Source organism: Rhagoletis zephyria, unplaced genomic scaffold (genome assembly GCF_001687245.7).
Source record: "Rhagoletis zephyria isolate East Lansing unplaced genomic scaffold, Rhagoletis_zephyria_1.1 Rzeph_scaffold_00329, whole genome shotgun sequence".
In the NCBI taxonomy this organism is placed as follows: Eukaryota; Metazoa; Arthropoda; class Insecta; order Diptera; family Tephritidae; genus Rhagoletis; species Rhagoletis zephyria.
The window spans coordinates 59,150-75,619 of record NW_016157413.1 but is presented as its reverse complement, the minus strand read 5'-3'; the positions used below and the strand labels follow the sequence as shown (position 1 = coordinate 75,619).

Here is a 16,470-nt window from a genome sequence, read left to right as displayed (position 1 = left end):
AATATGAGTGTTTTTACTCTCTAGAAAATAATTGATGCAACCTCACATACGCGGTTTTGCATTATCTTGATACGCGGTTTTGCATTTTGTTTAAACGCGATTTTGTACTTTAAACAACGATATGTATACTTATTTCAGCATAAAGAAAGAAAAAGTTTAACCAGAAGCCCCCAACCTGTTCCACAGGTGTTGATCTAAAGCTGTACACCAAATCATGTAAACCACCCTCGAGGGAAGGATCGGCACACGTCACCAGCGAATTGGCACCTACGTCACTGTTGACGTATAGTAGAGGATGTGGAATATACAAGTGCCAAGTGAAGTGTCAAAACGGCGCGTTGCGACGCGAAACGCGGTCCGCCGTAGTATTGTGCACTTTTAAAGCTGTATACTATGTTCATAGTATGTAGCATGTTAGAAGTGTACTTTGTCCATATTTTTCTGATAGAGCAATAATGTCCATGGAATTACTGCGCCTGCGAAAAGGTAATACTATTGTCTATGGACGATAAGAAATAGTTTCCATGGATGTTATTTCCGCTCGGCTTTATTACACATCACCGTAAAGCTTGCATGCTTTTTAACCAGTGTTGCCAAGTTTTTGAATTTGAAAAAGCACCAAAACCCAAGAAAACTTGCATTTTTTCTCAAAAAAAACACCATATTTTTTATTGGAGCATTTAATGGACTTTGTATGCATACAAAATTGTATTGTAGGTATGCCGATTCAAATTAATATAAATTGATGTTTCTTGCTCGGCGGTCGAATTTCTTCTGCTTTCTATGAATTCAAATATTTTCGTCCAAACGACTGGACATTTTTGTTATTATTTTCTTATTTGCAGCTGTGTCCAGCGTTGCCGTTTCATTTATATTTGCGCTTTTTAAATATTAATTTTTCTTCGTTTTGTTAAATTTTTTCTACAATTCCTATCAAACGAAAGTAACAACAAAAAATTGAGTTTCATGAACTATGTGGACTACACTTTTAGTCTCTTATGGATCTCGTGAACTAAAGGAACGTAAAGAACTTTTCTTTCCGACCGCTTCGCACCAGAAACATAACAAAATTTGATTTCCCATAGTGGATAGCGCATAGTGGAACAAATCTTTTTGTGTACAAAATAGCTGCCTACTCGATTATTCCTTTTTAAAAAGGTTCGTTGTTCATTTTACTGTTAGGAGATTCTGGTGCTTTTTTTAATATTCGTAAAAATATAACAAATTCAGCCCGAACTAAAGGTCTAAAGATCGATTCCTGGTACCAGAAACATGGACGTTTTTGCAGGCAATGGCAAATTACCGTATGTAATTCTGGCATGATTTAAGGTGTTGCCAAATATTTTTTTGACAAACATATGCTCATTCGCTTATGATTGTTACTGTACCATGAATTCGTTTCCATTTTTGTAAAGTTCCTTACGAAAATTCCAATTGCTCTAAATTTAACTTCCATTTTTGTTTCAGATTTACAGTTTTGGTGTTTTCAAACTAAAAAAACGCACCAAAAAACGAACCAAGCACCAAACTCAAAAATTTTCGCGTTTTGAATTAAAGCACTAAATTTAGTGCGAAAAGCACTAAGTTGGCAACAGTGTTTTTAACATTTCTGACATTAATTCACTTTTCAATTGTGNTTTCAAACTAAAAAAAAGCACCAAAAAACGAACCAAGCACCAAACTCAAAAATTTTCGCGTTTTGAATTAAAGCACTAAATTTAGTGCGAAAAGCACTAAGTTGGCAACAGTGTTTTTAACATTTCTGACATTAATTCACTTTTCAATTGTGTATTAATGTCAATGACATTAATTCCATTGTCGCAAAGCTACGATTATTCGAATACCTTTTTAAAATCGAATATTCAATTGTTGTAATAAGCAGGGACGTGAACCGGTTTTGAACCGAACCGGTTTGGAGCCGGAAAACCGCTTTTTTCTATTAATGAACTGAACCATTAACCGAAATGAAATTTTCCACAAATGTTTGATCCGAACCGAAAACCGAACCACTTTCTTTAAAGGTTTAAAGGTTCGTTTCAACCAATTTTCAATAGATAAATGTACCCACTATTTTTATTTTTTTGTTAAACATGGTAATACGTACCATGTTTTTTTACCATGTGACAATATCAAATGTAAGGGCAGCCCATCTCACTTGACCCTTAAACTTGCATGTTGTTGCACTTGACAATTGACACTTAAATTTGCGCGTTATTTTTTTGTTTTTCGAACCGTTGAACCGAACAGAAACCCCGGTTCAAAGACCAGAAAAACCGCTTTGACGAACCAATCCAAAAGTGCAACAACGGTTCGAACCGCCGAACCGAACCGACCAAATTTTTCATCCGGTTCACGTCCCTGGTNAGAAACCCCGGTTCAAAGACTAGAAAAACCGCTTTGACGAACCAATCCAAAAGTGCAACAACGGTTCGAACCGCCGAACCGAACCGACCAAATTTTTCATCCGGTTCACGTCCCTGGTAATAAGCGCTATTTGTTGAGTACCGAAGGTAGATTTTTCGGCCGAAACCGAAGTCGAACCGAACGTTCGATTTTGTTCTAACAATCGGCCGATTACCGAAGCCGATGATTTACTTCAAAATTAAGTAAATCGGTTTTTTTTTTTTTTTAAATAAGCTCCTTCTTGCCTTATCAAGCGCACATAAAATACAAAATATTTACAAACGTATTTCTCTCGTGTGTATTAACAAAAAAATCATATTTTTATGAAATAATTGTATTCACAATTCAGTTTCTGTACACAGTCATTGTTATGTAGCAAATGTATTTGTTTATTTGAACTTTAATAAAATAATAATAATGTTTTGGCGTTTACACTTTTGCTAAGTGTTTGGCCGAGCTTCTCTAATTTTCGGTGTGCGTCTTGATGTTGTATCACAAATGGAGGGACCTACAGTTAATGAGAAGCTTCTTCATGGCAGAAATAAACTCGGAAGTTTGGAATTGCCTTCCGACAGCTGCACATTCGGTGAAATTATTACTTTTTCTGTGCGAAATTTATAGCAGCTAAAATATTGCATTATTTTAATGTAAAATGATGGCAACCGTTAAAAAGTGTTAAGTCAGTAAAAAAAATGTGGAAACATGACTTTCGTAAAACAGATTTGCCGCTTAATTTTTTTTTATGTTCAAATGATGAGTATGAGTAGTACTCGAAAACATTGTCCAATTAGCTTGGTTTTGACACAAGTTATTTTCTTACCATACTCAAATGAGCTACGTAATAAAGTATGTATGTTCATATGTACATAAATGGTTTCATCTAGCGATTAATTAATAGCATTATCGAAATTCCTAAATTAAATAAAAAAATGTTGACTACATGTCTCGCAGATATGCCTTGAGATATGTCGTCCTAAGGCGGTTAGTCTTTCTTCACAAAACACTTCATTTTCACTTGAGGTTTCAGTATTCTCCAATTCTCCACCGATATTATTTATATTCAAAATGCTAATGCTGATTCGTTACACATTTACCAAAAACCACTGGTAAATTCCTGAATGTTCTTGAAACTAATTTGTGAAAAGAATGTTCAAAGCTCTTTTCACCTTGGGCAAAAAATTTCGAAATTGCAATCCATGGATTATTTCATGGATTTGCCTTTATGCGAAGGCTGTTCATCAATAGTCTTTGCGAATCGGCGCGAAATGGGATGAAAAGTATACCTTGTTTATACCTACGCAAGAACCGCATTAATAAAAAGCTGATTTGCCTCAACACATATTTCTTTCAAGCATTTATACCTGTCGTTATAGCGCACTTGTTATAATAATAATTCAAATTTTTTATAATAATAATTCAAATTTAAAACGCCGTGTATCGAAATGGAAGCGAACAATAATTCAAATTTGTTATAATAATAACTCAAATTTTAAACGGGCTGTATAAAGAAAACCAGACTTTTTTCACTTCGCGTCAAATGACTGATGTGAGAAATAAAAAAGCGATTTGAAAACAAATTCGAGTCAATACACTTTCGAATTTCTGAGCGTATTGAAAGTTGGTTTATGCTTCCGTTTTGAATCACAGCGAACTGGGTCAAAGCGCTTTATGTGTTGGTATAAGCAAGGTAATAGTCACGCTGTTAATAGATAAGTGCATCAAGGACGAATATAACGGTTGTTTTTAAATAAAATAAAAATGGAGAATGCACGAACTATGTATGCGGAACCTATTTTTATGTTGTACTCGTCCATAGCTACATCCTATAATAGGTTTTGTTTCGGGTGTATTTCATGACTTTTTGTAGCATCGTGCAATTAATTACTTAAAAAATAAAATAAAATTATAATTAATTAATTCTAATTACATGATCATTTCGTTATTTTTTGATTATTTTCAATTATTTTTTAAATTCTTTAATGACATGATTAATATAATTATTTGAACATTTTCAACTATTTTTGATTTTTTTTTAATTGCATGATTAATATAATTAAAGCATTGTTCACTCAAAATCGGTACGCGTTCCAGCAATTCCTGTACAGCAATTGTTTCAATGTATTAAAAAGTTGCAATGCAGATCGTTAGACAATAGATCTACCATTATGAGGTTTAAATTTCATAGTACTGGCTTTTAATTTGACAGTTTTATTCGTGTTGGAAGTGCCTGCTCAAAAAATAATGTTGAACGAATTCGTTGAAAATCCGACATTCTCGAGATCAAAAATCAAATTAAAATTAAATATACCAAAAACTTCTAATTTTCCTCCAAAAATCAATGAATGGATTCCTTCTGCTTAAACTAACAGAGTAAGCTAATCATCAAAAAAAATCATTTCGCACCAGCTTAAGGATAAGGCTCTTTACCTCATTTTATAAAAAAAATCGGCTTATCAGAAGAAGATCGCGCGAAAGAATTGGAAAACGATTATCCACAGTGCAGCGAATGGAAGCTATGGCAAGACTTAAACCTTATCGAGTTATAATATATATATTTCTGTTAGATTAAATAAATTTGATAACAAAAATCGCATCCGTTTACTCTACCCCAAATGTTCACACCAAATGTGGTATTTTTTAGCAATGACTAAAAAACATGTTTAAAACTTGACTTCGGTCAACTCCCACGTTAAAAGTTTTAAGCTAAAAAGAAACAGGGTGATATCCTCTTAAAATTAAGTTTATAGAAGTTGACACAGTTGTCAAAGGGATATGAAATGACGAGAGAATCGAAACAGTCTTATTAAAACTCGATCAGACTCCGCAAAGGGCCATATGACCCCAGAAATATGCTGGAAGGAGCGCTTGCATAAAGTGTTAAGCCATTGTATCATTATTTTAGACCTTCAGTAAAGTTTTGGTTGGTTTTAAAGAAAATTAATTATTCACAGGTAACTTTAAATCGGTTTGAAGCCAAAGATATGAATAAAGTTCTGGAACTCATCAATTTAAAAATATGTCCTATTTACGTCAAATCGAAAAATACACGGATCTGTTCAAAACAAAATAAGTAGAGATGCGCGAACTATGAAAAAACATAAACTAAAGATAGTTTAGTGGACCAAGTTGATTACTCAAGTCTCTAGAACGGGTGTTCAGAAAAATTTTATCATTATCAAAGAAATTGTCTCTTATTTATTTATACAAGCAAAATATGAAATTTCGCTAACATCTATCTATAGCAGAATACTTCCCTTTATTTTTTCATATATTAAATATTATTTTCTGAAAACCTGTTAAAAAGATATAACCCATTTTACGCGTACCGATTTTGAGTGAACAATGCTTTATCAGATTATTTTCATCTATTTTTGATTTTTTTTTAATTGCATGATTAATATTTATATATAATTATTTGATTATTTTCTATTATTTTTGGATTTGTTTTCAATTTTATGATTTATTTCAACTTGTGAATAATACATTGCAATAATACACATACCTAGTATGTCTGCTCCAATGTTTCCTCTACAAAATTCTTTCTGAAAGTATTAATGAATAGCGAAGACAGTTTTCAATGTCTGTAAGAAATCATTCCTTATTTTTAAACTACAGTACAAGTATTTACTCGTACAGTGAATTTGGTTTCAGTTAGTTAATACTAACTTATAAAAATATGCCTGCCAAACACAGCTTCTATCTATTCGAAAAAGAATTTAAAATAATCACATAATTAGCAATAATCAAATAATTTAACGTAATCAAATAATTAAAGACAATCAAATAATTGAAATTAATCAAATAATTGAAATTAATCAAATAATTGAAATGAATCAAAAAAAAAAATCAATAAAAAAATTTGATTAATTTTAACTCGAATATTTCTAATTATTTGATTATTTTTAATTTTATGATTATTTTTTAATTGCAATTAATTATGAGTATTTTTAATTATAATAATATATTAATTACTGGGTTATGTAAGAAAATTAAAATAATCATTAAAATTAAAAAAATTAAAAAAATTTATGATTATAATCGTAATGGAAATTTTACAGCTCTCTACTCAAGTTTAGCGAAATAGGTATTTGTGGGTGGAGCGCCACTGCAAGAGGAAGTCTCCAGTAGGGTACCCCGCCCTAAAACGGGCCGACCTAAATTAAGAATGTAGGAATGAGCGATTTATGCGAAAGACCCTAGCAGGGGTGTCGCCTTTGTTCTCACTTATTGCGGTCGTTATCTGTTGTCCGCCGTATGATGGCTGTGCCAAGTCCATGGTGCGGTTTGTGTGCGCGCCGTGGTGGCGACCGCTAAAGCGCCCAGTGCTGTGGCTCCGTATAAAATGTGGGCAATTATGGACGGATTTAAATGAAAACTTGTTTCCTAGTGAACTTGAGGGCGTTGAATTCAAAAATGTTATTTGATACTTTTCATAGTCTCTCTGTAAATGCAGTTTGAAGTTCAAAATTTGTATTCTTGTTGCATTTACACACACAGGTGGCGACCCTCTTCAAAATATTTGCAAGCTATGACCTTAAACCTCTTTCGTCTGGCTCCCATATACATATATGGTGATACATATTTCAGTCACCAAATTCCCTAAATTAAAATGGAATTTAATTTTTTAAACGGGTAGCAACCCTCCTACATGTAGTTACGAAATCAACCCTTTCAAAACCCATTTCGATTGATACCCATCTTTTAGTAATTCATTTAATATATTAAATAATTTGGATTCAATTTTTTAACAGGTGGTAACTCTTTTCAAAAAATTTGGCCTATTTAAAGGAAGAGGCATTTAATGTGCCTTCTCATTTTTGTAAATTGAACGAAAGGTGCAGATCACAACAGCAAAAAATTAAAAAAATACATTATGCATCTGCTAAAACCGCACTACTTCGCAAAGTGCAAAACTTTTGATTTATGGAAACATGATTTTACATGATTTTTAGATTTACTCAACTAAACTTTAGTAATATTTTTATTTTCAACAAAATAAATTTGCATTTAAATATAGCGAGTCTAAACTACAGGATTCAAATATTTTTAAAAAATTAATTTTTTGCAGTTATCTTAAGCTATTTTAAACGGAAAAATTAAAAATGTAACTTAATGTCTCATAAGTTGTATTTTTGGAATTTTTCGTATAAAACCTAAAGCTGATGTGGCTCTAGGGTTGCCAGATTTTTTTTTTAATTCAGTACTTTCGGCATTTTCACCGCTAAAAAATCAGTGCCACGCCCATTTTCCTAAAATTGTATGAAAAATAAAGTTTTTGCTTAAGGGCCATTGTATATATCAATTTGGAGTAAATATTGATGAACTGCTCAAAAAATCCGCACGTTCGGTACATATACACACAAATAAATTAAAGCTCGTATGTATTTTTGCTTAAATTGCTTAACTTCGACAATTTGTATGCAATTCCATTAGGTGAGGTATCTACCGATTTATTCGAAAATAAATGTTCTTTTAGATAAATACTACATATTTGGCAACTAGAAATTTTTGAAATTAGCGATGATCAAAGTTGAAAAAGTGAAGAAAAATAGGGCCTCATCAAAATTTAACCTATGAAAACTCCCAACAAGCTATGTCTAACAATATATTGTTATAATCGTTTTAAAGGTCTATAAATCTTCTTTTCAAAACTTGTTCGATTTTTGAAATCGGATAGAAAATAGTCAAGCTATTAATAGATAAGTGCATCAAGTACGAAAATAACGGTTTTTTGGTATAAAAAAATGGGGGGTTGATGAACTATACGGAGCCTATTTTCATGTTGTACTCGACTATACCCCCAACCAACACTAGGTTTTGTTTCGGGTATATTTCATGACTTTTTTTCTGTAGTATATGTTATTGTTGTTAACTGAGTGAACAACCAGATAACCTGATCACCAGGCATGTGTAAAAACAACCCAAGTAAAACAAAAACTTTTCTGCAGTCGGGCCACAATTGAAGCTACTCGTAGTAACATTACTTCAGAAAGAAGTTATTTAACTCTTGGCCGAATAAAACCATGACTGTGTAGTACCAGACTGACAGGTGTAGCACTTTCACACATCCACTTAAGATATTAAAATTGACACTGAAAGGATCATGAAAGATCTGCGAAAAAAGGAAAGCACAAAATTGAGTTTGCAATTTAAATTATTTAGTATTATCGAAGTTCTGAATACTTTGTTAAAACAATTCCATCCTTCAATCGAAAAACGTTGTAAGCAAGAAATATGTATTAAATAATATACCTACATCCATTGCTTTAATAAACACAATGCACAATTTTGTATCTTCTTATTTTTTGAAATATTACACTGTGGAACACAAAAAAAACCTAGAGTGCGCATATATCAGGTTTAATAGCTGTTGGCCATACAAACAATGCCCCATACTCAAATTTCCTATATCAATTCGTGTTCTCGAGAAAAAAGTTTTCAGGATCCGAAAATCTCAGTAAAGCGGCAAATTTTTTTTTCTCAAAATTTTGAAAATTTATCGTTTTTTTTACCTATATGTTGAAAATATCATACAAAGCAAGTATAGGCAAAAAAAATATTTTTTTTCTCGAGAACACGAATTGATCTAGCAAAACTGAGTATGAGGCACTGTGTTATATAATTTTTATATTACCAGTTGGATTCTTGTAGGTCATATGGCCTGAACTTTGAGTGAGGGGTTACTCTTCAGTGAAATGTGTTAAACGTCTTCTTAATTTAACCTTATTTGACAAGTTGACCCCAATAGCCCCTCCCGAATCAAAATTCTGTATTTGGCACTGATGTGAACGAAGTGGAATAGAGATTGAAAAATCAGTACAAATCAGCACACATTTCCAAAAAATAAGGACATTTGCGTACTGAATTGGGAATTGAAAATTTTCAGTACAGCGAGTAAAAATTCAGTACTGTCCTTTCTAAATCAGTACGTCTGGCAGACGTATGTGGCTCCTACTAAAATATTTGGTTTGAAATGCGTCAACTCCAAGGGCCTTTTTTCTGTGTATGTATTACTCATTTTATATTAAATTTGGAACCGGAGGCATGATAATGGATAAATTACCTTTCCAACAATACCAATGACGTCTATATTTGGGACAACGAAATTTTTGATTTTTGCCCGATCGCACAGCACTGTGCGGCGGCAATTGATCGTGCACCAACACCGGCGCTGATACTCCAACGGTCTGCGTACCGATGCTACGATTGCCAGACGTACTGATTTTATCAGTACAGTACTGATTTTTCAACTCTTGTACTGATTTTATTCATTTCTTCAATCAGTACGCTAATGTCCTGATTTTTCAAAATTTGTACTGATTTGCACTGAATTTCCAATTCAAACAAAATACTTTAGAATTTTCTTAAGGTTCTTACATAATGTTGGAACTTCCTTAAACTGTACTGTAAAAAAATAATAAGAAAATAATTTAATTATAGTTGACATGTTTTAGATAATGTTTGATATGTCCAAGAAATTAATACAACTAAAAGATCAATCGTTTTATGGGCATATCGCCGGGTCGTTACGTACCAATTGCGATAATATGGTGGAGCTTAAATTATTAAAAAAGAAGGCTGAAATTTTTGTCTAGTGTTATTAGTTATCTGGAAAATAACTTTCAGTTTAATAACAATAAATTTGAATATCCGAATGGCTTTTGCCTATAACTTACAACTCCTTTTTCACAGTACTATGATATGATATTCATAGTACTATGATTCATAGTACTATGATATATTCATAGTACTATGATTCATAGTACAATGATATATTCATAGTACTATGATACTACTGACTTTGTAAAAGAGTTTTGCATACAGGACATAGAGTTAGATACTCTTTTTAGCGAATTCTTAGTCTTCCACAGTTTTTGCGTAGTTGAAAAATTACTTAAGACATGAGGAAATATAGATAAAGTCCTTAAAAAGTGGTACTTTTTCACAGTAAGAAAAAATATTTTATTTTTATTTATTTTTTTTCTATACCACACTCAAACGTAGCAACTGAGAGGATCTTAAGAATAAAGTTTGTTTCCTGGCGCAAAGAGAGTAACCGGCTTCTAATTAAAATTTTTGAAAATGAACTTCAACTTAAAAGTAGTTTTAAAATTAAATGTATAGAATTTGTATATTTAAACACTGAAATTGGGAATGATCTCATTATTGCTATTTAAAAATTTCACAAATATATATATAATGATGTGTACACTCATGTTAAAATGAATAACACTTTTATTTTTATTTTACATTCATAATTTTGCTTTGAATAAAAATGTACTGAAAAGTACTGATTTTTTTAGCATTAAAAAGTCTAACGTACTGATTTCGCGCATAAAGAATCTGGCAACGCTAACCGATGCGTAGGTTGCGGCGTGGCTCGCACCTGCGAGCCAGGGCAGAACCAAGCGAAACAGTGAGTCAGGCAACATCCTTATTGCGAGCCCGAGTGCTTTTTTATAGTGTGAAGTGTATTTAGTATAAAAATTTACTAAGTGCCAGGCGAGATTCCTGGTTTGCAGTAGCGCGAACATTTTAGAGAATAGGCGCCGGTCGAGCCGTGGTGGCGGCACCGGATTTCGAAACCATATTCCCAAGGAGCACCCCTGCGGTTGGAACGCCCACCGACCGCCGATGGGTATCGTTTATTGTTGTCGGTAGGCTTGCTCAGATTGTTTTCCCTTCAGCATCCTTTTTAAGCATCCACCACCCTAAGCCAAGTGCTTTCGGTGGAAGTGCGAGTGGGTTCGTAACCATTTGGTTGGACCTCATCTCGCACGCGCCCCAAAAACAATGAAAAAAGGTAATAAGAGACCCGCTGAGTAATCGCCTGTAAGTTTCTAGGTAAGTCAATTCAAGTCTAAGTCTTGCATAACCCAGCTTTTATAATGCCTAAGCGCCGCCGAAGGCCGCCTACACAGAAAGAAGTTCTGCACAAAAATACTTTCGCCCCTCTTTTTCGACAACACAGATAGAATAATTCTACTTAGTAAGGGTTATAATCCTAAAGCGCGGCCGAAGGCCCCCTAGGCAGACAGAAGTTCTGCGCAAAAATAGTTCCCCCGCTCGTTTCCGGAAACACAGGAAGGAGAATTCTACTTAGTAAGGGTTATAATCCCTCAGCGCATCCGAAGGCCACCTACGCAGAAAGAAGTTCTGCGCAAAAATAATTCCGCCCCTGTTTTCGGCAACACAAAAAAGAGAATTCTACTTAGTAAGGGTTATTATCCCTAAACGCTGCCAAAGGCCGCCTTCGCAGAAAGAAGTTCTGCGCAAAAATAAGTCCGCCCCTCATTTCCGGCCACACAGAAAGGACACTTCTATTTAGTAAGGGTTATAATCCATAAGCGCAGCCGAAGGCTGCCTACGCAGGAAGAAGTTCTGCGCAAAAATAATTCCGGCCAACTTTTCTGGCAATACAGAAAGGAGAATTCTACTTAGTAAGGGTTATAACACTTAAGCGCATCCGAAGGCGGCCGACGCAGAATGAAGTTCTGCGCAAAAATAATTCGGCCTCTCTTTTCCGGCAACACAGAAAATAGAATTCTACTTAGTAAGGGTTATAATCCCTAAGCGCAGCGGAAGGCCGCCTACGCAGGAAGAAGTTCTGCGCAAAAATAATTCCGGCCCTCTTTTCTGGCAACACAGAAGAGAGAATTCTACTTAAAAGGGGTTATAATCCCTAAGCGCATCCGAAGGGCGCCTACGCAGAAAGAAGTTCTGCGCAAAAATATGTCCGCCCCTCTTCTCCGGCAACACACAAAGGATAATACGATTTAGAAAGGGTTATTATCTTCCGCCGGTCGTTTGCGGCAACACGGACAGGAGAATTCTACTTAGTAAGGGTTATAATACCTAAGCGCATCCGAAGGCCGCATACGCAGAAAGAATTTCTGCGCAAAAATATTTTCGTCCCTCTTTTCGGGCAACACAGAGACGAGAATTTTACTTAGTAAGGGTTATAATCCCTAAGCGCAGCCGAAGGCCGCCTACGCAGAAAGAAGTTCTGCGCAAAAATAATTCCGCCCCTGTTTTCGGCAACACAAAAAGGAGAATTCTACTTAGTAAGGGTTATAATACCTAAGCGCATCCGAAGGCCGCCTACGCAGAAAGAAGTTCTGCGCAAAAATAATTCCGCCCCTGTTTTCGGCAACACAAAAAGGAGAATTCTACTTAGTAAGGGTTATTATCCCTAAGCGCGGCCAAAGGCCGTCTACGCAGAAAGTAGTTTTGCGCAAAAATAATTCCGTCTCTCTTTTCCGTGAACACAGAAAGGAGAATTCTACTCAGTAAGGGTACATAATAAACAATTGCTTATATCCACATCCTGGAACCGCAACAAACGACGTGGCGTCAAGTAAGTAATGATTCTCAGTTATACATATGTTGTAATATTGGGCCTAATGAATAAAAACTAAGCAATTGCTTTTTCTTGAAATTTCAGACCTCTTACTCGATTTATTTAAATAAATTTATGGAAAAGGTCTGACATTTTAAGAAAAAGCAATTNCGAAGGCGGCCGACGCAGAATGAAGTTCTGCGCAAAAATAATTCGGCCTCTCTTTTCCGGCAACACAGAAAATAGAATTCTACTTAGTAAGGGTTATAACACTTAAGCGCATCCGAAGGCGGCCGACGCAGAATGAAGTTCTGCGCAAAAATAATTCGGCCTCTCTTTTCCGGCAACACAGAAAATAGAATTCTACTTAGTAAGGGTTATAATCCCTAAGCGCAGCGGAAGGCCGCCTACGCAGGAAGAAGTTCTGCGCAAAAATAATTCCGGCCCTCTTTTCTGGCAACACAGAAGAGAGAATTCTACTTAAAAGGGGTTATAATCCCTAAGCGCATCCGAAGGGCGCCTACGCAGAAAGAAGTTCTGCGCAAAAATATGTCCGCCCCTCTTCTCCGGCAACACACAAAGGATAATACGATTTAGAAAGGGTTATTATCTTCCGCCGGTCGTTTGCGGCAACACGGACAGGAGAATTCTACTTAGTAAGGGTTATAATACCTAAGCGCATCCGAAGGCCGCATACGCAGAAAGAATTTCTGCGCAAAAATATTTTCGTCCCTCTTTTCGGGCAACACAGAGACGAGAATTGTACTTAGTAAGGGTTATAATCCCTAAGCGCAGCCGAAGGCCGCCTACGCAGAAAGAAGTTCTGCGCAAAAATAATTCCGCCATCTTTTCAGGCAACACAGAAAGGAGAATTCTACTTAGTAAGGGTTATAATCCCTAAGAGCATCCGAAGGCCGCCTACGCAGAAAGAAGTTCTGCGCAAAAATAATTCCGCCCCTGTTTTCGGCAACACAAAAAGGAGAATTCTACTTAGTAAGGGTTATTATCCCTAAGCGCGGCCAAAGGCCGTCTACGCAGAAAGTAGTTTTGCGCAAAAATAATTCCGTCTCTCTTTTCCGTGAACACAGAAAGGAGAATTCTACTCAGTAAGGGTACATAATAAACAATTGCTCATATCCACATCCTGGAACCGCAACAAACGACATGGCGTCAAGTAAGTAATGATTCTCAGTTATACATATGTTGTAATATTGGGCCTAATGAATAAAAACTAAGCAATTGCTTTTTCTTGAAATTTCAGACCTCTTACTCGATTTATTTAAATAAATTTATGGAAAAGGTCTGACATTTTAAGAAAAAGCAATTGCTTATTTTTTGTTTATAAGGCCCATTAGACAAGAAAATACTGTAGGCAAAGCCAGCTTCAATGACAGTNCAAAGGATAATACGATTTAGAAAGGGTTATTATCTTCCGCCGGTCGTTTGCGGTAACACGGACAGGAGAATTCTACTTAGTAAGGGTTATAATACCTAAGCGCATCCGAAGGCCGCATACGCAGAAAGAATTTCTGCGCAAAAATATTTTCGTCCCTCTTTTCGGGCAACACAGAGACGAGAATTGTACTTAGTAAGGGTTATAATCCCTAAGCGCAGCCGAAGGCCGCCTACGCAGAAAGAAGTTCTGCGCAAAAATAATTCCGCCCCTGTTTTCGGCAACACAAAAAAGAGAATTCTACTTAGTAAGGGTTATTATCCCTAAGCGCTGCCAAAGGCCGCCTTCGCAGAAAGAAGTTCTGCGCAAAAATAAGTCCGCCCCTCATTTCCGGCCACACAGAAAGGACACTTCTATTTAGTAAGGGTTATAATCCATAAGCGCAGCCGAAGGCCGAAGGAAGAAGTTCTGCGCAAAAATAATTCCGGCCAACTTTTCTGGCAACACAGAAAGGAGAATTCTACTTAGTAAGGGTTATAACACTTAAGCGCATCCGAAGGCGGCCGACGCAGAATGAAGTTCTGCGCAAAAATAATTCGGCCTCTCTTTTCCGGCAACACAGAAAATAGAATTCTACTTAGTAAGGGTTATAATCCCTAAGCGCAGCGGAAGGCCGCCTACGCAGGAAGAAGTTCTGCGCAAAAATAATTCCGGCCCTCTTTTCTGGCAACACAGAAGAGAGAATTCTACTTAAAAGGGGTTATAATCCCTAAGCGCATCCGAAGGGCGCCTACGCAGAAAGAAGTTCTGCGCAAAAATATGTCCGCCCCTCTTCTCCGGCAACACATAAAGGATAATACGATTTAGAAAGGGTTATTATCTTCCGCCGGTCGTTTGCGGCAACACGGACAGGAGAATTCTACTTAGTAAGGGTTATAATACCTAAGCGCATCCGAAGGCCGCATACGCAGAAAGAATTTCTGCGCAAAAATATTTTCGTCCCTCTTTTCGGGCAACACAGAGACGAGAATTGTACTTAGTAAGGGTTATAATCCCTAAGCGCAGCCGAAGGCCGCCTACGCAGAAAGAAGTTCTGCGCAAAAATAATTCCGCCATCTTTTCAGGCAACACAGAAAGGAGAATTCTACTTAGTAAGGGTTATAATCCCTAAGAGCATCCGAAGGCCGCCTACGCAGAAAGAAGTTCTGCGCAAAAATAATTCCGCCCCTGTTTTCGGCAACACAAAAAGGAGAATTCTACTTAGTAAGGGTTATTATCCCTAAGCGCGGCCAAAGGCCGTCTACGCAGAAAGTAGTTTTGCGCAAAAATAATTCCGTCTCTCTTTTCCGTGAACACAGAAAGGAGAATTCTACTCAGTAAGGGTACATAATAAACAATTGCTTATATCCACATCCTGGAACCGCAACAAACGACGTGGCGTCAAGTAAGTAATGATTCTCAGTTATACATATGTTGTAATATTGGGCCTAATGAATAAAAACTAAGCAATTGCTTTTTCTTGAAATTTCAGACCTCTTACTCGATTTATTTAAATAAATTTATGGAAAAGGTCTGACATTTTAAGAAAAAGCAATTGCTTATTTTTTGTTTATAAGGCCCATTAGACAAGAAAATACTGTAGGCAAAGCCAGCTTCAATGACAGTGTTTTGATCATTCCCACGACAACCGGTTCTACGTACCAGAATGACTCGGGTTTTACCCGACCAAGTGCTGTTGTTTCGGCGATCTAACCCCATTTAGGTCGTCTAAATCCATCAAACGTTGCTCGATTCTAGGGCCGAACTATACCCTCAGGAAGAATTCTTGCAGAAAGTGCGCTTGAATTTGGTATAACTCTTGGAATATTGTCAGTATTTATCATGGCAATAGCAGTAAACTATATTTCTGCTGCTTTGCTTGCAGTTAGCATATTATTTTACGTTTTTAACCGACTTCCAAAAAAAGAGGAGGTTATCAGTTCGTCGCAATATTTTTTTTTTTTTTTTTTTTTTTTTTTTTTTTTTTTTTTTTATGTATGTTACCGCATAACTTTGGACCACGTCAACCGATAATTCATCGAATTTCATCGAAAGCTGCCAACATGTTTGCAACAGATTGCCTGTAGTTGTCTTTGCGTTCTGTACCCAAAAGTCCTTTAATGACTGCTTTCAATGCGAGCCATGCAATTTTAATTAATTTAATTTTTTTACTTAAAACTTTTCATAACTAACNATCGAATTTCATCGAAAGCTGCCAACATGTTTGCAACAGATTGCCTGTAGTTGTCTTTGCGTTCTTTACCCAAAAGTCCTTTAATGACTGCTTTCAATGCGA

General features: G+C 35.9%; 1 protein-coding gene across 2 annotated transcripts in view; it reads right to left on the bottom strand.

The window, feature by feature from the left end:
* Nucleotides 1–16,470, bottom strand: part of schlank (ceramide synthase schlank) — a 177,333-nt gene that overhangs the window by 146,051 nt on the left and 14,812 nt on the right. The gene's annotated exons all lie outside the window — the stretch shown is intronic.